This window comes from Spinacia oleracea, chromosome 1, assembly GCF_020520425.1.
Source record: "Spinacia oleracea cultivar Varoflay chromosome 1, BTI_SOV_V1, whole genome shotgun sequence".
NCBI lineage: Eukaryota > Viridiplantae > Streptophyta > Magnoliopsida > Caryophyllales > Amaranthaceae > Spinacia > Spinacia oleracea.
The window spans coordinates 62829358-62853171 of NC_079487.1; the positions used below are offsets into that span (position 1 = coordinate 62829358).

Genomic DNA, 23814 nt, shown 5'->3' on the forward strand with positions numbered 1-23814 from the left:
CATCTGTATGGATTAAACCCAATAGATCATTTGCTCTTTCTCCAACTTTAGAGAAAGGTTGCTTTGTCATTTTGCAAAATAAGCATGATTCACATTTACCAAAATCCTCTAAGTCAAATGGTTCTAGAATTCCTTCTTTCTGAAGCTTTTCCATGCGTTTCATGTTAATATGGCGTAATCGACAATGCCACATATAGGTGAGATCTGAATCATTTATTTTGGCACTTTTGGTATTTATGTTATAAACTTGTTTGTCGTGATCTAGCACGTAGAGTCCATTGACTAATTTAGCAGATCCATAAAACATCTCTTTAAAATAAAACGAGCAACTATTGTCTTTTATTTCAAAGCTAAATCCCTTAGCATCTAAGCAAGAAACATAAATGATGTTTTTACTCCCTCTGTCCAAGATTAGTTGTTTTACTTTCCTTTTCCGGCCGTCCCAGATTAGTTGTTACACTTTTAAATTAGGAATGACCCCACAATTATTATATTGTCTCTCTCTTTCCACTAAAACTTTTTTTGTCCCCACACCCTCTCTCATTCAATTAAAAAAATACCCCACTAACTCCTATCACATCTACTTTTTCAATAAAATAACAATTGATAACCAAACAACCACTTATCACCTAAAACATTGTGCAAAGCTAAGTGTAACAACTAATTTGGCACGGAGGGAGTAGTAAGGCTTGCAACAGGAAAACATTCTTCCAGTTCCAAAACTAGCCCAGAGGGCAATGACAAATATTAAGTTCCTATAGCTAATGCAGCAATCCTTGCTCCATTTCCCACTCGTAGGTCGACTTCACCCTTGCTTAACCTTATACTTCTTCTTAGTCCCTCTGGATTGGAACATAAGTGTGAGACAAAACCTGTATCTAATACCCAAGAAGTTGAATTAGCAAGTATACAGTCTATAATGAAAATGCCTGAAGATGGAACGACAATTTCGTTCTCCCGATCTTCCTTTAGCTTCAAGAAATCTCTCTTCCAATGCCCCATCTTCTTACAGTAGAAGCATTCAGATTCAGAAGTGGGTTGGCTCACCTTCTTCTTTTCAAATTTGGTGCCGCCAGTTTTCTTAGGTGGGTTGGCTTTCTTGCAACCCTTCTTAGCATTCCTCTTCTTGCCATATTTCTTGAACTTGCCCCCATGCATCATAGGCACATCCTGCTTATCACTTTTGAGCGTCTTTTCAGCGGTCTTCAGCATACCGTGAAGTTCAGTGAGCGTTTTTTCCAGACTATTCATGCTGTAATTCAGTTTGAATTGATCATACATGCTATGAAGAGAGTGGAGGATGGTGTCTACAACCATTTCTTGAGAGAACTGCTGATCCAGCTGACTCATATTCTCAATTAATCCAATCATCTTGAGAACATGTGGACTTACGGGCTCGGCCTTCTTGAGCTTGGTGTAAAGAATTTGTCTATGAGTCTCGAATCTTTCGACTCGAGCTAGATCTTGGAACATGTCCTTTAACTCACTGATGATCGTGAAAGCATCTGAGTTTATGAACATTTTCTGTAGATCTGAGACATTTTACATCCTTGTTGGCATCAATCCAAGGATTGAGAGCTGCCTGAGTGACCCCATCGCCCGCGGCTTCGGGCATCGCCTCTTCTAGTACATACTCCTTTTCTTCCTGCATAAGAACTATTTGCAAGTTCGTTTGCCAGTCAAGGAAGTTTTTCCCGCTCAACTTCTCCTTTTCGAGAATTGATCGAATGTTGAATGAATTGATGTTTTCCATAATTAAAAATACAATTGAAAAGAATTAACAAATAAATAACCATTCATACATGCTCTTAATAAACTTAAATTCTAGCATACATGCATAATTCAAAATTTTTTAAGCATTTTATTCGAGTTTTTTGTGTTCCGTCAGGTGTGAATAAAATGAATCCAAGATCCTCAAAATCATTGAAGAATTTAGCAGTTATGTATTTAGACTCAATTCTAAAATATTTTAGGTAAGCAAATCCTTTGCTAATAGTCTAGAAACTACTCTTGGTTGACAGGTACGTCTAAGAACTTATTAGGCAAACCTATTCCTTTTGCCACGACATAAAATGACTCCTTACTTATATCGTTGAGTTTTACCAAAACTAACATGTACTCACATCTAATGTGTACCTTACCCCTTTAGAATCAATAAGTAACACCTCGCAATGGCGGAAAACTATTACTAGATTGATGTAAAGGTTATCCAGGTAAGCGTTATTTTGGTATGACACCTTTTAACTCAATTTTAAAGTTTGGAACTTAGGGCTCTTACTATGTTGGTTAGATTTTAAGTGAACTAAGATGCTTAATCATACAACATAATCAAGCCACAATCTCATGCATAATATCAAGACATATTTAAAGCAATAAAAATCTTAAAGCATGCATAATATTTAAATGTGATCTAGTATGGCCCGACTTCATCTTGAAGCTTCAACTTCAAACACCGTCTTCAAATGGATTGGAAACTCCGTCTTAAATTTCACCATGGGAGGTGCCATTTTCTTCAAATAGGATATGCTATAATTAAACTAATTACAACTATGTGATGGTACGCAGACCATATTTAAATAAAAACTTTGGTGCATTAGATCAATTTTACATTCAAATTAATAGTATGCAGGCCATATTTACTATCCTATTTGGGCCTTACCCTAGTCACTTTCCACAACTTGCAAAACAGTACATTTACAATATACCATTCATCCATTCATTTATCAATGAATGGCCCACTTAGCAAGTTAGTAGAAAAATATGCATCACATAAACATTTGCAGCAACTAATTAAAGGTTCCAACAATCTACAAATTATTAACCCTTATTAGTTCTAATCGAGTTGTTTTAACCTTAAAGGAATAAAGACCTAGTCAAAAGTTTAATGACTAAAAGCTCCCACTAAAACCAGGGATTTACATGCTTTACTAATTTTAAACATAAAACTGCATTTCCTAGTCCAACCAGAAACTTACAAATTTAATTAAAATTTAAAGCTCACATAAAATAATTTTAAATCCCTAAATTATTTTCCAGTTGAGTAAAAATTAATTAATTATAATTTTGCCAAGGTTTTAATTTTATTAAAATAATTAGTATTAAACAAATTATAATAATTAAATTAATCAAAATCAAATTCCGAGAAAAATAAAAATTACGAAATTAAATTAATTAAAATCGTTGTTCAACGGAAAAATTAAAACGAAACGACCCAACAAACTAAGGCAAGGCCGTAGGCTAAAGCCCACGCCTCACCCAAGCCGTATAGCAGCAGCGCCATGGGTCGCGTGCACGAGTGCAACACCCATGGCCTGCTCTGTCGATGGTCGTGCGGTGCATCGCAGTAGCCAACGTTGTTCTTGCTCCATGTGCGCTGGGCAGTGGGCTAGGCGCAGCGGCACGTGAGCTCCCTTGCTCAGCATGTTGCTCGCCCTGCCTCTTGCCTTGCGCTTGATGCTCGTCGCGTTGCTCGATCACTCGCACAACACACACCGCACATGCCCTGTACCCGCGCGCGCATGCTCATGCCTTGCTCGCTACCTAGTACCGCATGGGCGATGAGCTCCCTTGCTCGTCGTCGCATGCCCGCACCATGCAACACCCCTTAAGAGTAACACTTAGCTTCCATTGCTTTGTGCGTGCAAGATTGTGAACGAAATCATAAAAATCAAAACTTTTATAATTAAATTTAACGACAAATTAATAATCCATGCATATTAATATCATTAAATTTAGGCGAAAAATATAAAATTTATTAGTCAAATTAATTTCCGATTACATTATTTCTCAGGGATTAAAATCTAGGTCATAAAATTTTAAAAATTTCATCTTTAACAAATTTCATGGTGGTTTTTAATCATAGGATCCTAATTTAATTATCAATTAATTATGAAAATCAAAACAAATTCTAAATAATTTGAAATTCAACAAATTAATTTTAATTACGAATTATGTTGTATAATTAACAAAATTAGACCTTAAAATTGTTAAACATATACAGTAGGTCAATCATAAATTCAAGATTTACATACAAGATTCGCAAATATTTAATTTAACATCATAAAAATTACTTGCATTCGAAAAACTAAAACCTTCGAAAGGTAATAGTTAGGCTTCGAATTTGGGAATTCTGCGTTCGGCATCAAATCTATGATTTTTGTCAAAATTTTAAAACGCCGTTTACATGCGATAATCACTATAAAAACATAAGATTTCGACCATTAATGACAAAACTGCCGAAAATCCTGCGAACATATAATCAAATAATCGCACGAATTTGCAATTAATTACAATCACGAAATTAATCACCCCTTTAATTCATTGCAAATTTATAAAATTTAATCCATCTTAACTATAATTGATGATGGAATTAATTAGAGGCCCGTGATATCACTGTTAGGTTATAAACAATATAAACAATATATTCATGCGGAAAACCCATAAAGCCAGGAATCCAAATTAATTGCCACATTGTCAATTAGCATAATTTAGGGTACATACGATGTGATGCGTGCCTTCCGTAGATGCCCCGGAACCGAACAAGAACAAGTCTTTAGAGCTCCAAGTGTCGCCCCTCCGTAAGTAGTCCACAGCACATTCGGATCCGCCTTAGGTTCAACCAACTAGGATATTTACTAAGGTTTTATGCACTCGAGTTAGGCTATTAATTATGTTCTCCCTTGAACACAATCTATGTAAAGTATATTGTATGGGCTGTATAAATTGTAAACACTAATCACATATTTATAGAGTAGGAAATAGAGACTTAGAGTTCTACTAGGAAACCAATTACTAATCCTATCAGGATTACAATTAATTAATTAATTAGAGTTATAGGAATAATTAAACACCTAGTGTTTGGATCTAATCCTAATAATCTAATTCTAGTAGGAGTAGGAAAACTAAACTTAAAGCCAAAGTTTACTTGGCGACTAAGTAATCGGACAAAGCTTGAAGCACAAGAGGAACGCAGCCACAAGGGCCCACGCTGGCTCGTGCGCCTGGCCAGGCCCAACCGCAGGCGCTGCTGGCCTATGTCCCAACGCGAGCACTGTTGTTGGCCTTGGTCTTTGGCGCTGCTGCTTGCCTTGGCTCATCGCGACCCACTGCTTGCCTGGCCCATCGCATAAGGCTGGGCGCTGGTGCTGGGCTTCGCGCCTAGTGCTGTGCGCTCGGCCTTTTGCTTGTCGAGTGATGGGTCGGCTCGCTTTCCGGCTTGTCGCTCGTCGAGCTTCCGATTCGTTTTCCTATTCCGGAATTTTATTTTCGATTCGAACAATATTTACGTTTCCGATAATAATTCGATTCCGGAAATAATTTCCGATTCCGACAATATTTCCGATCCCGGTAATATTTCCGTTTCCGGCAATATTTCTGATTCCGGCAATATTTCTATTTCCAATAATATTTTCCGATACGAACCATGTTTCCATTTCCGTCAACATATCTACTACTTGGATAATATTTATATTTCCGTCATGAACCATATTTCCATTTCCGGCAACATCTTCATTTCCGAAATATTCTTTACTTTTCCTTTTGACGATTTCAGCTCCAACTGGAACCGAGATCCGTCATTTCCGAATGATCATAAATAGAGTAATTAATGAATAATATATTCACTTAAATACTTGATCCATTCACGTACTATTTGTGTGACTCTACGGGTTCAGTCAAGAGTAAGTTGTGGATTAATATTATTAATTCCACTTGAACTGAAGCGGCCTCTAGCTACGCATTCAGTGCACTTGATCTCACTGAATTATTAACTTGTTTAATTAATACTGAACCGCATTTATTAGACTTAGCAATAAATGCATAAATGAAAACTTGGACCAAGGGAATTATTTCCTTCAGAATGTGCCAAATATGGAAGTAGGGGCCACATCGATAGTGAATGTCATGCAGGATCCAACACTTGCTTCCGATGTGGGAGCCATGATCATTACATCAGTGATTGTCCAAATAAAGTAACACCAAGCACAAGAGGACAAGTGCCAACTAACAACGATCGTGGTCGTAGCAACACCAACACAAGAGGTTCAAACCGCAATCCACAACGACCACCGACAACTGGAAGAGTTTTCTTGATGAGGCAAGACGAGGCAGATGAGGATGATAACGTTATCACTGGTACCTTCTCTATCTACTCTTCACCTGCCCATGTTCTCTTTAATTCTGGAGCTTCACATTCCTTTATTTCTCCATTGTTTGCAAAATGTTTAAATTTGAAACCATGTTGTGACTTTCATGCTATGAGTGTTTCCCTTCCTAGCGGAGAAATTGTGAAATGTAGAACCATGTATAGGGATTATCCAATTGAAATAGAAAAAGTTGAGTTTCTAGCAGACTTCATATCTTTTGACCTATTTGAATTTGTTGTAATTTGGGATGAATTAGTTGACTAAGTACGAAGCTAACCTTAACTGTTCAAGGCAGAGTGTGACCCTTAAAACGCCGAACGGGGATAGAATTTCATTCCATAAGTTAGTAAGAAAACCAATGGTTCAAATTGTCACTTCTTTGAGAGCCCGTAAAATGATTGAGAATAGTTTTTCCGGTTATCTTTGTAGTGTTATTGACCGAAATACTTCTGGATCTTCCATTAATGACATACCTATCGTTTGTGAATACCAGAATGTTTTTCCAGAAGAAATACCTAGTATGCCTCCACCAAGAGAATTAGACTTTCGCATTGAATTAATTCCAGGATCCACCCCTATTTATAAAGCACCATATAGAATGGCACCAACTGAATTACCAGAGTTAAAGAAACAATTAGATGAGTTACTTGAAAAGGGTATATTCGACCCAGTGCTTCACCATAGGGAGCCCCTGTTTTGTTTGTGAAGAAAAAGGATGGAACTTTGAGGTTATGCATAGACTATAGAGAACTAAACAAGATTACTATTAAGTAAAAATATCCTTTACCCCGTATTGATGATTCGTTTGACCAACTTCGAGGTGCAAAAGTGTTTTCAAAGATAGATTTGAGGTGAAGTTACCATCAACTTCGAATTAAACTTGAGGATATTCCAAAGACAACCTTTAGAACTAGATATGGTCACTATGATTTTGTTGTAATGCCTTTTGGGTTAACTAATGCACCAGCTGTATTTATGGATTTAATGAACCGTATTCTTAAACCATACCTTGATAGTTTGTCGTTGTTTTCATTGATGATATTTTGGTATATTCTGAGAGTAATGAAGAACATGAGGAGCATTTGAGGAAAGTGTTAGATACATTGATTGAAAACCAGTTATATGCCAAGTTGTCAAAATGTGAATTCTGGCTTAAGGAAATATCATTTTTAGGTCATATTATTTATGAGAAAGGTGTATTTGTTGATCCTGAGAAAATAAAAGCAATTGTGGAATGGCCTAGACCAACTGATGTCCCTGAAGTACGAAGTTTCATGGTTTAGCTGGATATATCGAAGATTCGTTCAAGACTTTTCTAAGGTTGCCTTACCTATAACCCTATTAGTTAGAAAGAACACCAAATTTATGTGGAACGATGACTGTGAACATGCATTTCAAGAACTTAGGAAACGTCTCACCACTGCCCCTATTCTTACCCTTCCATCTGGAACTGAGGGATTTGTTATTTATAGTGATGCTTCTAAGAATGGGTTAGGATGTGTCTTAATGCAAAATGCAAAATTTATAGCTTACGCTTCTCGCCAACTCAAAGTCCATGAACAAAACGACCCTACTCATGATCTTGAACTTGCAGCTGTTGTTTTCACCCTCAATATTTGGAGACATTATTTGTATGGTGTTTCGTGTCAAATCTTCACTGACCATAAAAGTCTTAAATACATTTGACCCAAAAAAAACTCAACATGATAAAACGCAGGTGGTTAGAACTCCTTAAAGATTATGATCTTGATATTCAATACCATCCCGTAAAGGCTAACTTTGTTGCAGATGCATTAAGTCGGAAGAGTCACCTAAATTCTATCCTAACTTTTTCCCGAGCCAACCAAGATGATCTGCAAAAGATAGAAATTGAGTTCATCAAGAAAGGAAATTCTTGTTTAAATGCGTTGGTAATGAGACCAACTTTGATTGATGAGATTAAGGAAGCACAATGTAAGGACCTGCAATTAGAAAGAATAAGAAGTGAAGTGAAAAATGGGAAGTCACCCAATTTTGGCGTCCAAGAAGATGGCACATAAGATTTCAAGGAAGATTATGTGTACCAAATGATGAAAAGTTAAAGAAGGGAATCTTAGAAGAAGCCCATACTTCACCATACTCGATCCACCGTGGAGGAAACAAAATTTATAAGGATTTGAGATAGGTATATTGGTGGAGCAACATGAAGAAGAAGTGGAAAATTACGTGGCTAAATGTTTGACATGTCAGAGAATCAAGATAGAGCATCAAAGACCAGCAGGATTGTTGTAACCTCTGGATGCGCCATAATGGAAATGGGATTCGGTTTCAATGGATTTTATCATAGGCTTACCAATTTAAACCAAGGGAATGAATTCTATTTGGATTGTTGATCGATTAACAAAGTCAGGGCATTTCTTAGCAATGAAGAGAGTTTGGATCAACTTGTTGAACTATATTTGAACATTATTGTGCGATTGCATGGAGGCCTAGTTTGATTATTTCCGATCATGACACGAGGTATCAATATACCTATTGGAAAGAATTGCAGAAAGCCCTTGGAACAAAACTCAACTCTAGCACTGCATTCCATCCAACGACTGATGGACAAACAGAGCACACTAATCAAATTGTCGAGGAAATGTTGAGAGAATGTGTTTTGGATTTTCAAGGAACGTGGGAATTTTTTTTACCTATTGTTGAATTTTCATACAACAACAGTTACCAGGCCGCCATTGGTACGATCCCGTATGAAGCTCCTTATTGAAGGAAATGCCGAACACCATTATGTTGGAGTGATATGGATGAAGCACGTGTTATAGGATCATTCAAGAAACTACTGACAAGATCCATTTAATCCAATCGAGAATGAAGGCAACACAAAGTAGACAAAAGAGTTATGCAGACCAACGAAGAAAGACCATTAGAGTTTGAAGTTGGACATCACGTGTTCTTGAAACTTTTACCAACAAAAGGAATAATGAGGTTTGGTCAAACTGGAAAATTGAGCCCAAGATACATCGGGCCATACAAGATATTAGAAAGAATAGGTGAAGTAGCATATCGACTTTCTTTACCGACCGACCTAGAAAAAGTGCATAACGTATTCCACGTATCAATGTTAAGGAAGTATGTTCCTGATTCAAGTCATGTGATTACGCACGAATTGAACCCTTGTTATTGCGTAACGACCTGACGTACGACGAGAAACCAATTGAAATTCTCGAACGAAGAGAGAAACGACTTAGAAGCAAGGTAATTCCAATGATTAAAGTCTTTTGGGCCAATCACTTGACATCTGAAGCCACATGGGAAGGCGAAGCGCAAATGAAATCGAAATATCCCCAGTTATTCTCTTAGAAACGATAAGATGTATGAATTTTTGATATATTATTTAAATGATTATGTTATAATATTATTCAATCATGTTTGTATAACGAATAAAAAGATTAAGTATGACTTGAATGAGTTCGAAGAATGAAAATTAATCCAAGTTCAACTAAGCTCCAGTTTCGAGGACGAAACTTTTTCTAAGGGAGTAAGGATGTAATACCCCAAAATGTTTAAACTTGATTTACTAAAATTAAAAATATTTATTAACTTGATTTCGTTTTAAATAATTACGAATGATCTAATTCCGTTATTTTAAACGTTTTACGAAATATTTTAAACGATAAATTCCTAATCTAAAATTTATTTTACGTTAACGATATTTTATAAAGAATTATTTTAGTTAAACATTTCTATTTATATCAATTTCCAAAAATAGCAACAACATTTCTGAAAATTGCCTAACTATGTGAAATTACTAAAATGCCTCTAAGGAGAAAAATTTCTCTTCTCTTCCTTGCTCTTCACGTAAAAGAATGAAGGAATCCTTCATTCCTCCCCACCCCCAATTCAGTCCATGTTCATTGCTTCTCCTTCACTGATCTAGGGAAAACTAGGTCGTTACTAGTCTCTCCTAATCAAATAAAAAATCTAAACTAACCACTAAACACAAGTAAAGCGGCAAGTAAGGGTTAAATCCACAAGGACTAAGGTGCGCTAATTTATGCTAATCAAACAACAAGCTAGGTCGGAATAGGGTTGGAATAGTCAACTAACCAACTAAAACTAAACTAACTACCAAAGGACAAACATGGTCAAGGAATGAGATCAAACACCAACAATAATGAAACAAGTATACGAGCAACAATTAAGAATAATGATGCATAAGCAAAGTATGAATGATGCGTTGGTTAGAAATACATCCCCAAATGACTCCCGCCTTGGATCAGTTCTTAGAATAGTCAAATGCGAACTCCCGTCCTACACACAACTACCCTTAGGTCACGGTTAAGCACAAACCAAACAATAGTCAAATTAGGTCACGATCCCTCTATTTTCCTAAAGTCAACTACCCCAAAATCTAAGTCATACACAAGTAGCTAATTTGCATACAACAAAGTTTGAGTATGCTCAAACAAACAATAATTTAATCATGCAACATCACCAAATTCAAACTCATTTACCCAAATCAATCATTGTTAGGTTTTCACTCAAACCCTAACCAATAAACTACTCCATCAACATAAAAACAATAAATTTAAAGACTTTAATAACTAATAACATGATTCTAAGCAAAACAACAACTAATTTAAAGATTTAATTATAAAACTAAATATGAAACTAATCTAATCAAAGAAACATATAAAACAATAAATAAGACAATAAATGAAGAGAGAAGAGTAAAGAAAATCTCATTGATTAAATGATGGAAATCTCCAAATCATCAAGTCCCCCATCTTTGATTCTTCAAAATCCAATTTCAACCCATTTAATTTTCTCACTTTTCTCTCCCTAAAACTAAAACCCTAGAAAATGAGACTAATTATGTACATTGTAATGAAGTTGGTCCTCAAAATTAAAGAGCTAGGGATATTTATATTAAAGACTAATAAAGAAATTAAAGAGAGAAAAGAAAAAGAAATTAAATTAAAACAAAAAGAAAAGGAATTAAAAAGAGAGGAAAAGAAAAGGAAAATAAGAAAACAAAATAAAAGAGAAAATAAAATAGAAAAAGATAATAAAAGAAAAAAAATGAAAAGAAAAGTGAGTGGAGAAAAGAAAAAAAAAGGATTCCAAAGAAACAGGAGACCAAAAATGGATCCAGACAAAAAAAAAAAAACAAAGGCCCAAAAACTTCAGCCTTATTTTCTTTCAAAACAACTAGACCCAATCTTTTTCTTCGTCGTCCCTTCTTCTTCGTTGCTCCGCCTATCACCCTCTTCACATCATCAACAGGCATCATCACCGGCTACCGTCCATCCTCGTCTTTCTTCCGCTATCAATCATCACCATCCATCATCATCAGCGATCATCGTCGATCGATCTCCCATCAACCCACACCCATCGTCTCGCATCATCACCGTCCAACCTCAACAATCAATCATCGCAGCCATTCATCTTCCTCCACCATCAACGCACCATCTTCGTCACCTTTTAATTCAATCTCACGGCTCTAATTCTCGGAGCCGTTCAATTTCATTAATTCCGTACCAAATTTGAGCGCTAAAAAGGTTCGGACGAACTAAATATAGGTTCGGGCGAACCCGTTTCTAATTTGGGCGAACTCAAGGCATGTTCGGCCGGACCCGACCTTGTCAGGAACTCAAAAATTCGGGTTCGGTCGAACTTAATACGGGTTCGACCAAACTCAAATTACTCTGTTTTCTCTTTTTCTGTGTTCAATTTTGATTGATTTTGATTGATTTTGATGCGCTATTTCATTGCTGTGATTTGTGGTAATTGGTGGTTTTGTTGATGCGCTTGATGTTGTTATTGTGTGGCGATGGTGGTGGTATGGTGGTTAGCAGCAGGAAAGGAGATGGAACCATTGATGTGGTGTATGATAGTGGAGATGTGGTGTAGGATATGACTGCTTGGATGTTAGGCATAAATGTACCACAATGTGTGTGTTTGACTTTTGCTGACCAAGCGATACAATGGACTTAACTTTGACTTTGAAATTCACGGCTCCAAATACGCACACCTACACAATAAATATAAAGGCTAGGGGAGAAAACGGGACAAAAAAAAATTAAAATATATAGAAATGATCAATAACATTAATGACAATAAATCATAATAATAATAATAATAATAATAATAGAAAATAAAAACAACTAAATAGAAATTAATAGAAATAAAATAGAAAATTAATAAGAAAACTAACATAATTAAACTATAAAATTATAAAACAAATAAATTACGGAATTAAGACCTAAAAACTAACAAAAATAGCTAAAAATGCTAAACTAAGCTATAAATAATTAAATTAAGAAATTAAGGAAAATAAAGATTAAAAATAGAATAAAAGGACTCAAGTTATGCCTAAATTACTACCCTATGAGCGACATAAATGTCACTCATCAAATGCCCCCAAACTTGAGCTTTTTCTCGTCTGCGAGCAAAACATTGAAACACAAAGGGAAATAGGATAGAAAATTTCAGCAAAACGAGTTATTAAGAAGCTAATCAACATAGAAAATAGAAATTGAGATAGAATATACACTAACTCACTGTCATAGGAATCACGATTGCATTTAAGCACATGCAATAAGCTCTTTAAACCTCTAAATCGCTCTAGAGGGCGAGTGAGATCTCGCAAGGGTTTCCCATAAGATTAACCCATAACTCTTATTAAGAACAATCAAGACATTTCACCCAAAGTCATCTCATCAAGCATGGTTTGCCAAACATGGTCGATTCAAACAAGCTTTCAAAGCATAACCATCATCAAGATGCATCCATGAATTAGGAATATAGGGGATAGACTAATCTAAGGTGCAAGAGAATCACAATCAAAGCATCGAATCATCAATTAGGTTCACTAAGGCATCGAAAAGTCAAAAATTGTTCTCAAATGGATAAATATGATCACGACCACCTAAAATGCTCATTCACTCCCCCAAACTTGACTTTTGCTAAGAGAATCTTGGATTTTAAAATTAAGGAACTTGAGTAATGTGTCTAGAGTCTCGATTCTTGAGCCACAATGACATTGATCATCACTATGGAAAACTTTACTTAATAAATATTCAAGCTCCCACTCAATCATCTAAACTAACCCACTTTCTCAAGGACTTGTGGTATTTACCACTTATTGACTCTTTTTTTGCTTTTTGTAAACTTTAATAGGCTTTTTATGCCTCGTGGGCTCATTGGCGCCACTTATTGACTCGGACTTGACACTTTGGCTTTCGCCTTGTGGGCTCATTGGCTCCACTTATTGGACTCGAAATATTAATCACAATCTTTTTGTTTTACCATCCAATTAACTCTTAGCATTGGTCTTACCTAAGGGAATGAAGTGTGCATCAAAGGGAATTAAGGTAGCAAAGAGCATCCAAAAGAGAACAAAATAATCTTTTTTCAAACCAAAGCTCACCATTTAGAATTATCGAAAACTTTTTCAAGTAGAGACTCAAGCAACAAAGATTAAGCTATCCCTAATCGCCCTAACTCACACATGCAAAAATCCGACGGAAATACATATACTCAATTATCCAAATGACACGCAAGGGAATCCACATTAAAAATCATCGAGATTCTTTCTTTGGACAAGAAAATCATTTTTAGTGCTTTTATTCAATAACTTGAGACTTTTTTTTGGATTTTCAAAACATTTTTGATTTTTTTGTGATTATTTAACAAAAATTTGAAAGAAAAGATAAATAAGAGAAATAAATAAAGAAAATATTTTTGGATTTGAATTTTATAAAGAAAAAGAAAATAAAGAAACGAAAAGAATGAATCCTCCCCCAAGCTAGCGAAAAGCTATCCCCCCAAGCTAGAATTAAGCATTGTCCTCAATGCTTGAAACAAAGACTCAAGGGAAGGGGGGGGGGGGGGGGGGAAGAAAACACGCATTCAACCAATAAAGATAGTTTCGCAAATCACAACACATTAGCGAAAGAGAAATGTAGGCAACCGAATCAACATTTTCAACCATCCAACCTCATGCCTCATCAATTCATATGCCCAATCAATCCATGGAGTAATAAAAAGAAGGAGAGGAAGGACACTACCGGATGGTAGGTGGGTGTAAATACCCGCAAATGATCCAATTTCTCCATTTGAAATCAACTTTCACTAAAATCGTGCTTTGTTTCCATATGCTATCGAGAATGAACGTTTATTCCACTTAAGTACCTAAAACAAAAATTGAAAAGAAACATAAGTAAGAACAAAAATAAAGAAAATGAAAGCAATAAATCACGGGTTACTTCCCGAGAAAGGCTTGTTTAAGGTCCCAAGCACGACCTTTCTAGTAAATAACCCGACAAAAAACGCAAGAGTTTGTCAAATGCATCGGCACACATTTCAAGGAATAAAACATATGCAATGCTCAAAAGAAAAGCATGCATAAATATTAGTGCCATTCTATGCCAACAAGGAGAAGGATGCCGAAAAGAAGTAGGATCAAAAGCGAAAACAAGAAAATAAGAAGAAGAAAAATCAAAAGAATTAGAAAAAGAGGAAATAATCGGCAAACTCTCCTCAACAAACTCTTTTTGGGGGGCAATCTCAATCTCTTCCTTAAACATGAACGAATTGGGCACTTTGAGAACAATGGAGGCAAGATTATCATCTAATGGAGGTGGTTTGAGAAAAGAAAAAGGGTATGAGATGGGAAATGAGGGAACTAGGCCAAGCTTTCTTGAAAATGGGACATAAGGGGAAGGGGTAGAAACAAGGGCTTCACAAATAACTTCTCCCACATCACAAGACTTCAAAACATAAGCTTTTTCGACCAAAGGGTCCTCAATCAAAGATTTTTCCTCCAAATCACGATCATTCGCCTCAAAAACATCATCAACCACCAAATGAGATGTCTTAATTTCATATTGACCAAAGAATTCACTCAAGGAAGGGGGGATATGAGAGGATGGGTTCTCTAAAGATAGAGGAAAGGGAGTAAACTTAAGGTCACTTGAGATAGGAGTAAGAGACTCAAGAATCGAATCATCAATCAATAAGGGCTCATGATTCTCTACTCCCTCAACTAACCAATCTCCAAAAGAGGCTACCTTACTCTCCTCAATATCATTCTCCTCATCTTCATCATCCCAAAAACCACCATCAAGATTTAGACTACTCTTTCCCAATTGATTTTCATTCTCAACCTTCATCAAATCATCGTCAATAATAGAAAAATGGTCTATGGGTTTCCGAATAACATTGATTTTAGCCTCAAGAAAGGTCATATGATCGGCTATTTGGTTGGCCCTAGAATTAAACTCTTTCATGCAACTCTCAAGGAGAAGCTCCAAGTTAGATTTTGACGATTCCGAATGCATAGAATTTTGAACATCAACATGGGAAGAGGGGTTGCAATCAAGCATGTGAGATTCAAAATTGGGGGTATGAGGGAGATCATGGGAATTCATGCAAATATTTGAAGGAATTTGATAAGAAGCATAAAAAACATTTACATTAGAATGCAACTCATCAACATGAGAATAAAGGGGAAGGGGATTAGAATCGTGCATATTTGGTTCACCATTAAAAACATGTGGAGCTTCAAGGAAATTCATGCAAAAACTAGAATCAACATTAGAAACATGAGAATCCCGAACACATGTCCCATGATTGGTCATTTCCCAATCATAGGTATCTCTAGCTAACCAATTATAAAAATTCCAAGCTTCATCCAATGACTTAGCCCGAAATCCACCATGAAACATATTCTCAACCATTCCCCTAGTTAGCTCATTAAGACCATCATAAACTACTTCACACAATTCCCATAAATCAAACCTATATTCACTTCCAAGAGACTCCTCAAGTCTTTTAAAATACATCCAAAACGGTTCATGCTCAAATTGAGGAAACGAAAAACTTGCCATTTTTTGAATTTTCAAAACAAAACAAATAAATAAGAAAAACAAAAGATCGAACTATGCACAATGACCTAGACTCATATAACTAACACAAACCAATGCAAATCGTAGTCCCCAGCAACGGCGCCATTTTGATCTAGGGAAAACTAGGTCGTTACTAGTCTCTCCTAATCAAATAAAAAACCTAAACTAACCACTAAATACAAGTAAAGCGGCAAGTAAGGGTCGAAATCCACAAGGACTAAGGTGCACTAATTTATGCTAAACAAACAACAAACTAGGTCGGAATAGGGTTGGAAAAGTCAACTAACCAACTAAAACTAAACTAACTACCAAAGGACAAACATGGTCAAGGAATGAGATCAAACACCAACAATAATGAAACAAGTATACGAGCAACAATTAAGAATGATGATGCATAAGCAAAGTATGAATGATGCGTTAGTAAGAAATAGATCCCCAAATGACTCCCGCCTTGGATCAATTCTTAGAATAGTCAAATGCGAACTCCCGTCCTACACACAACTACCCTTAGGTCACGGTTAAGCACAAACCAAACAATAGTCAACTTAGGTCAAGATCCCTCGATTTTCCTAAAGTCAACTACCCCAAAATCTAAATCATACACAAGTAGCTAATTTGCATACAACAAAGTTTGAGTATGCTCAAACAAACAATAATTTAATCATGCAACATCACCAAATTCAAACTCATTTACCCAAATCAATCATTGTTAGGTTTTCACTCAAACCCTAACCAATAAACTACTCCATCAACATAAAAACAATAAATTTAAAGACTTTAATAACTAATAACATGATTCTGAGCAAAGAAACAACTAATTTAAAGATTTAATTATAAAACTAAACATGAAACTAATCTAATCAAAGAAACATATAAAACAATAAATAAGACAATAAATGAAGAGAGAAGAGTAAAGAAAATCTCATTGATTAAATGATGGAAATCTCCAAATCATCAAGTCCCCCATCTTTGATTCTTCAAAATCCAATTTCAACCCATTTAATTTTCTCACTTTTCTCTCCCTAAAACTAAAACCCTTGAAAATGAGACTAATTATGTACATTGTAATGAAGTTGGTCCTCAAAATTAAAGAGCTAGGGCTATTTATACTAAAGACTAATAAAGAAATTAAAGAGAGAAAAAAAAAGAAATTAAATTAAAACAAAAAGAAAAGGAATTAAAAAGAGAGGAAAAGAAAAGGAAAATAAGAAAACAAAATAAAAGAGAAAAAAAATAGAAAAAGATAATAAAAGAAAAAAAAATGAAAAGAAAAGTGAGTGGAGAAAAGAAAAAAAAAAGGATTCCTAAGAAACAGGAGACCAAAAACGGATCCAGACAAAAACAAAAAAAGCAAAGGCCCAAAATTTTCAGCCTTATTTTCTTTCAAAACAACCAGACCCAATCTTTTTCTTCGTCGTCCCTTCTTCTTCGTTGCTCCGCCTATCACCCTCTTCACATCATCACCAGGCATCATCAACGGCTACCGTCCATCCTCGTCTTTCCTCTGCAATCAATCATCACCATCCATCATCATCAGCGATCATCGTGGATCGATCTCCCTTCAACCCACACCCATCGTCTCGCATCATCACCGTCCATCCTCAGCAATCAATCATCAGAGCCATTCATCTTCCTCCACCATCAACGCACCATCTTCGTCACCTTTTAATTCAATCTCACGGCTCTAATTCTCGGAGCTGTTCAATTTCATTAATTCCGTACCAAATTTGAGCGCTAAAAAGGTTCGGACGAACTAAATATAGGTTCGGGCGAACCCGTTTCTAATTTGGGCGAACTCAAGGAATGTTCGGCCGGACCCGACCTTGTCAGGAACTCAAAAATTCGTGTTCGGTCGAACTTAATACGGGTTCGACCATACTCAAATTACTTTGTTTTCTCTGTTTTCTGTGTTCAATTTTGATTGATTTTGATTGATTTTGATGCACTATTTCATTGCTGATTTGTGGTAATTGGTGGTTTTGTTGATGCGCTTGATGTTGTTATTGTGTGGCGATGGTGGTAGTATGGTGGTTAGCAGCAGGAAAGGAGATGGAACCATTGATGTGGTGTATGATAGTGGAGATGTGGTGTAGGATAGGACTGCTTGGATGTTAGGCATAAATGTACCACAATGTGTGTGTTTGACTTTTGCTGACCAAGCGATACAATGGACTTAACTTTGACTTTGAAATTCACGGCTCCAAATACGCACACCTACACAATAAATACAAAGGCGAGGGGGAGAAAACGGGACAAATAAAAAATAAAATAAATAGAAATGATAAATAACAATAATGACAATAATAATAATAATAATAATAATAATAATAATAATAATAATAATAATAATAAAATTAATAATAATAATAGAAAATAAAAACAACTAAATAGAAATTAATAGAAATAAAATAGAAAATTAATAAGAAAAATAACATAATTAAACTACAAAATTATAAAACAAATAAATTACGGAATTAAGACCTAAAAACTAACAAAAATAGCTAAAAATGCTAAACTAAGCTATAAATAATTAAATTAAGAAATTAAGAAAAATAAAGATGAAAAATATTAAAAATAGAATAAAAGGACTCAAGTTATGCCTAAATTACTACCCTATGAGCGACTTAAATGTCACTCATCATTCACTCTACCTGTTTACAAATTCAATTTCAATTTCAGAATTGACTTTCAATATCAAATTCCAAATCCAATTTCAATTTCACTTGTTTTTGTTCTTATCTGATTCGAACCACCACCTCCAACAACCACTGCAACCACCACCGTCTACCACCTCTGTCCAACACCACCCAGCCACGACCACCGTCCACCACCGCACGCACCACCACCGTGCCTCCCTGCTCTCTATTCTCCTTCGTCGCGACCCCCTTCCCCTCCCATGTCTCTCTCCCTTTCTCTCCCTTGCTGCACCACCAACATCACACCACCACCACTTCCCAGCCACCGCACAACCTTCTAAATAAACCTCTGCCCCCATATTTTCTGGCGAACCGCCCTCCCACCTCCCAAAACCGATCGAAAAACACCACCAAACTCCCCTGTTTTTTTCCATGTTCGTGCTTCTTTCTCCTTCTCTCTCGTCGTTCTGCCGCCACAAAACACCCACCACCATTTTCGCCTTCACCGACACAACCCGGCGACACCATGACACCCAGACCCCAACCACCTTCTTCCTCCCTCCTCCCTTCCCCTTGTTTCGTGCCCTCTCCCCTGCTCGTGCCTCCCTTTCCCAGAAAAAGAAACCAAGTTTCAATTCTTAAACCCATAATAGAGTTAGGCCAAATCTAACAATTTGGGCTTTGGGTAAGACAAATCTGAATTTTCAGATTTTCAATTTATCAATAATTATGTTTTAATAATTTTTTTTATAATCTAATTATTTACTAATAAACTGTTTATTATTTTTCAGGTAGGAAAATATATTTAATTATCGATTCTACTAAAAAAGTTACTAGATTTATTTATCAAGAATTGAAATTTAAATAATATTTCATGTAAAATCCATTTTGATTCAAATTTTGATTAATCATATTTTCATTAAATTTCTAAATTATATTTTTATTAAAAATCGTTATTTGTAAATTCAGTATATAAATTTATTAATTATAAAATATTAGTATTATAATTTTAATATTTTTAATACTAATTCAATAATTTAATCTTTTGAAAGAATTTAGACTCGGAGCTCAGGAAGAACGAACGGAGGAAAAACCTTAGCAAATCGCAGAATTGAGGTAACGGCTATTGCTAGTACCCGCAATTCCCTTATAAACGTTATTATGAAATTATGACGATATGATTGAATTTATGAACTAAATTGTTTGACAAGTTTTATGAATTGCGGGACTGAATTATGATTTGATTTAATTATTCTTTATAAGATGATTTGATTTAGTTTTCTTATAAAATGATGTTTATGTGATTCCATGAAAGAAATGATATTTTATTGATCCCAGGATCTAAATGATCTTTTATGATCTAAATGAGTTATGTTACTTTAATTGAAGTACAAAAGCCAAGGCTTAGTAAAATTAAAATATAACATGATAAATGAAAGTGAAAGACCTAGTCTGTTTTGTAGTATATATACTATCATGTTTCTATTTCTCGGTCATGCATGTACCTATGGACACCTACCCATGGATTACAATCCCAGGCTCCCATGGTTTATGACCCCAGGCTCGGGCCCAGACCCAATGTTACCAGTTTGATTATGAACCCAGGCTCCTACGGGCCCAGGCCCTTCATGGAAAAATCTTCCACCAGTTCGTACTTGCCAACAACTAGCATGTTAATAATAAATTTTTTTTAATGGATAAATATGATGTTTTATGAAATGTTTTTATATTATTCTATCCTCCCTGTTTTATCAACTAAAATGAGTTGAAATGAATTTACGTTGCTAGAATAGTTCGTTACTGAGTCTTCGGCTCACCGTTTTGTTTTCTGTTTTATGTACTGATGGGGACGATGGAAACAAGTAGTGGCGAGGAATTTCACTTTAATAATGTTCACCTAGTTATATTTTCGCTATAGTTTAAGTAAAGACGTACTTTTAGTAAGTTATGTACTTTTAGTTTGGATATATAAAGGACTGTTATATTAATTTGGAGATTCAATAGCTTATGTTATGATGTTAATTGCCTTGTAATTCCCAAGAGGGAGTTACGGCAGGTAATGTCCCAACCGAATTAGGTAAATTCCGCTGCTTAATTACTTGAATTAGAGGTCGGGGTGTTACATAATATCTTTTTCATCGAATGCCTTTTGAGATCGGATGATAAGATCTTTTGGGTATGTTTATTACGTGATCTAGTCTTTCTTGCGTCAAAAGTAGTTCTACACATTTTGCAATGAAGAACAATCAATTTAGCGGACATGTGATCCACCCAAGTTCAGTGAAGAACTCTTTAACATAAACAATTTCGTTCTTAGGGAATACATATTTTAATTCAACTGTATAGGTTGCTAGTGATGCTTTGTTTGGATTTTACTTATCCAAGCAGTTCACATATATGTGGAAGACTTTCCATCTGTATATTGGAACATAGAAATTAATATTTAATTTCCCACGCAACAACTCATGTGTTAGGAAATTATACAACTTTCCTAATGAATTAGATTAGTAGGAATAACAATAATATTTAAAATAACACACACAAACAAATTGATTATCCGACAAGTGTTATAATCTCTAAATACCGTGCAAAACTTTTACTGAAAAGATAAATAATACACAAGTGTTCACAACACTTATTGTAACTCACAACCTATACGCACCCCAATTACACCCAAGAATTTTTCTCTAAAAATTCTTTTAAAGATTTTCTCTCTCTCTCTCCTTTATATTTCTTTTTGTTTTTGGGATGATTGTTACAATAATCAATAGCATGTTTATATATGTTTTTGTTTTTCCTAAAATAGTAGGAGAATAAAAGTAAATAGCTTACCACCTCAAATTGTCATTTCTCTTACGCATCCTATCACTACGCCAAAAAATGCCTTTTATAGAGCTTAATATGGCCTTTGTTGATGGCTCCGCTATTGTAAGTAAAAGGTACTTTTAATAGTGCTTGTCAAAAGCGCTATAAAAAGTACTGTTAGGATAATTCAAATATTTCTTTTATAGCAACTTATAAGCGCTATTAAAGATGTGCTATTAAATATTTTGCCGCCAACTTTTAAATTATTTTCTCATAGCAGATTTATATGAAGCGCTATTAAAGTGAATTTCTTATATATAATTTCGTTGGCTATAATATATTCTATTTTATGTAACAAAATAAATACATATTTAATTCAATGTACCATATATTGAAGAGTGTATAGTAAATAGTTGAATATTAATTTCCAAACCTCAATGAATTTTGTAATTTTTACCCTAATAAAACCGATTACATAAATATATATGTTCTACAATAAGATTACAAACATTAGACTACGCAAAATACATTAAATAATAGAGTTGTATATTTTTTACAACGTAACCTAGCTATTATACAATTGTTGAACAGCATGAAGCACCCACTAAGTCCTTACTCCCTCAATATGCTCTTTGTCAAAACTTGAATACTGACAATCTGAAAAATATTGCAAAACAACGGGGTATAAGATATTCACACATATGTAGTTATGGCAGCAAACAGAAACAAAACAGACTCATGTTCTAAATTTTCAAAAGTTCATGAGAGGTAATTAAGACACTAGTTCATGAAAGGAGGGGGTAGTGTTTTGATTTGTGTTAACCTTAGATCATTTTATATGTTTGGAATTCTAAAGTATATATTACATACTACGTACATTATCAAGATGTACCATTGTGTGTCCCACTTACGTTTCTGGCCAGTTGGCATAGTCATCCATCAAGTCTTTTTTCCACTCATATATGCAGTGTGTATGATTTTTAACTCATAAAAGAAGAGCAACTTATTTCAAACTGATATCAGCATACCCTATTTCATATTTCGTGTACAATGATATTAACTAGTTTCTTTCCAGAGTCTTTGACACGCTGTAATCTTCTACTTTGAACTCATATATGCAGTTTTGTATGATTTTGAACTCATAAAATAAGAGCAACTTATTTCAAACTGATATCAGCATGCCTTATTTCATATGCCGTGTACAATGATATTAACTAGTTTCTTTCCAGAGTCTTTGACACGCTGTGATCTTCTACTTTGATCACAAAATTGAAAAGTTGTACTATCTATTAATATTATAATTCTAAGAACACCTATTCAAAACAGTCATGTAAAAACCTTAATGACAATTTGGAAAAGGAAAGTCCTCGGAAGAGGAAAATCAAAGGTCAAACAGAACATAAACATAAATCAAGAACACCTTCCGTGAAACTTCTCAAATGAACACATTTCAAGTGTCCAAGGAAAAAGATTTGTTCCTAGTCCATATTATTCTATGCCAAAAGCATCATAACCACATTGTATAAGTCCCTCCTTTCTTCCATAAGAAACATAATTAACCTCAAACATCTATATACCCATTAGGCTATGACAGATGGTGCTTCATTCCAAATTTTGTAAAGTATGTTTGGCATTTTTAAAGTAAGTTTAGTTAAGCTTACCAGGTTGCGCCTCTTGTTGCTCTTTATATTCAGCCCGTCATCCCATTTGGTTTTCTGGAAGGCCTCAATAGTCAATTGTATCCAGTGCCAGTACCATTTATAGGTATGAATGATGATTATCAACAATTGATCTTCGTATTTGATTATGTATTCCTCATATATATATATATATATATATATATATATATATATATATATATAATATTACAGATAACAGTTATAAGATTTCGTGCACTATACCTTAAGCCAAGCTGCGAGTTTGGGCCTCCCTTCTGTAATATCATACTTATGCAAATCAATAAAATAAAAAAGGATAGTATCTTTGTACAAATGAAGCATACACAACAGCAGCCTGATCAGAAACATAGCAGCAAACATTTGTCAGAGAAACATCAGCAGAACAACTAAGATTCTAAATTAATACTCTTGTCAATCTATGCAATATGTCACAAACCAACTTCTAAATTGACAGAAACCTATAAAAAAATGTTTATATGAACGAATATGTCTGACTGACCGCGTTAAACTGGGCACCGAGCAGAAAAGCTACTTCGTGATTGTATTTGAAAAACACTCTTCTAAATTGTTGAAAGCATTCCCTAGAATTGAACAAGGAGAGAAATGTAAGCTATCACTCACAAATGAAAAGCAATTAACAAATGATTAATCTAAGTTTATA

The 23814-nt window shown here is 35.0% G+C and overlaps 1 long non-coding RNA gene across 1 annotated transcript; it reads right to left on the bottom strand.

Annotated features, from left to right (window-relative positions):
- Nucleotides 1-21898: 21898 nt before the first annotated feature.
- LOC130459816 (uncharacterized) lies at nt 21899-23313 on the bottom strand. The gene is made up of 2 exons (XR_008919472.1): nt 23136-23313; nt 21899-22131 (listed from the first exon to the last, which is right to left on the bottom strand). It is a non-coding gene; the product is annotated as an uncharacterized lncRNA (long non-coding RNA).
- Nucleotides 23314-23814: the final 501 nt, after the last annotated feature.